The sequence below is a fragment of the Cryptomeria japonica genome, chromosome 9 (assembly GCF_030272615.1).
Source record: "Cryptomeria japonica chromosome 9, Sugi_1.0, whole genome shotgun sequence".
Lineage (NCBI taxonomy): Eukaryota > Viridiplantae > Streptophyta > Pinopsida > Cupressales > Cupressaceae > Cryptomeria > Cryptomeria japonica.
The window spans coordinates 685,103,646-685,105,361 of record NC_081413.1 but is presented as its reverse complement, the minus strand read 5'-3'; positions in this window follow the sequence as shown (position 1 = coordinate 685,105,361).

Sequence of the window (1,716 nt, the reverse complement as noted above, 5' to 3'; positions counted from 1 at the left end):
ACTCATAATCATATTTCATTTCATGGAAAAACCAATAAATCTAGGGAGATTCGGAAATGGCTACTAGAGTGAGGAATGCAAGTTGTAATAGAGTCTGTCTGCGCCAATCTAGTGAAATAGAAATTTTGGGTAAAATCTAGAACACCTACATCCCGTGTTTTTTACTTTTTTTAATCTCGTGGTTCAATTTGAGGGTTAGAATTTCTAGGCTTGTATCTAGCATTATTTTGAATTATTAAGAATAACAACAATGGGAAAATCGGGAAGCAGTAGTTCAACAAAAAGCAAAGTGAAAAAAAAATAGACCTAATAGAACTGATTAAAACACCAGGTTTCACTGATGAATACCGTGATATTTATGACCCTGCTATCCATAGTGAAAAGTGTATCATAGATATTAGATATGCATTGTCTAATAAGGTGACAGATCCAAACAGGGCAAAATTTACTGTTTTCAACACAGTGCTAAAATAAAGAACAAATAAAATCGCATCGTGGGATGTTGGATTGGGAAGCATGGTGTTACCTGAAGTATTCCCTTGCCCTGAATTTGTCATGGTCTGCGCCAAAAATTATGATGAGAATAAAAAAGCAATTGTTAATAAAAATACAAAAGAGGAAATTCAATCCATAAACATGGGATAATTTGCTCGTTTGTTGAACCTAGGGTTTGAAGCACAAAACTCAAACGTCCACATTGACCTAGGAAAGCTGGCAAAGAAATATGAGAGTCTCGATCAAAGTCATAGAGATTTATTTATCAGACCTCTAATAATGCATGATACTCTATTGGATCGAAATCCTAAGCCTCCTTATGATTATAACATTTTTGTTCCATGGGTTTGGGATACTATTTCCTTGTTGACATTTTTCCTTGGATTGGAAAATAATAGGGAAGGGGGTTCTAGCCTTCTTGAAATGATTTTTAATATCCATTGTGTAAGTCAACTAGTAAGATATAATTTTGTTGATCACGTTGTTCAATCCATGCAAAAACAATTACTAATGATCAAAAAAGGTTCCTGTAAGACATTTAGGTTCTCATCCTACTTGTGCTATCTTCTTGTATCCAAGTATCGTGCAATATTCGAGACCAACAATCTTCACATTGTGAACTATAAGATTGATGAGAAGACTCGGAATAGAATAGAGTGTCAAATATATGAATGGACACCAAAGATAAGGATGCATGATAACAAAAAGAACTACTACCATTTTGTAGACTTCTTTCTGGCACCAATGTATAATGAAATTACAAGCACTCCAATGCTTATATTACCTGTGTCTTGTAGAGATTGCATTCAACTTGGAAGTCAAATATAATTGGCTGACTGGTTCTTCATGGATGAATACATTGTGTTAAGGTTTTACGGATCAGCGGTAAAACCCTACACACTTCCAATACATGTGACAGAGAGGGTATTTGCATTGGAATATGTACGATAGTTGGAGAGAACAGATAGACACTTTCATTGTCAGAAAAAGAAGAGCATATTTCCTTCCTTGTCTTTCTCATTTCGAGGGTTCACATTTGAGAGAAAAGCATTCAATGTGGCACATGATTTTTTGACATTTTTTAGCTTTGGTGATGAGGATCTCTGGCAGCATGATCCAATCGATGTAGTTCAAGTGAGGCTTAAGAAAAATGGGAACTATTCAGTGTTATATCAACATGAAAGTAAACCATTGCTAGAAAATCTTAGAAAAATGGACTCC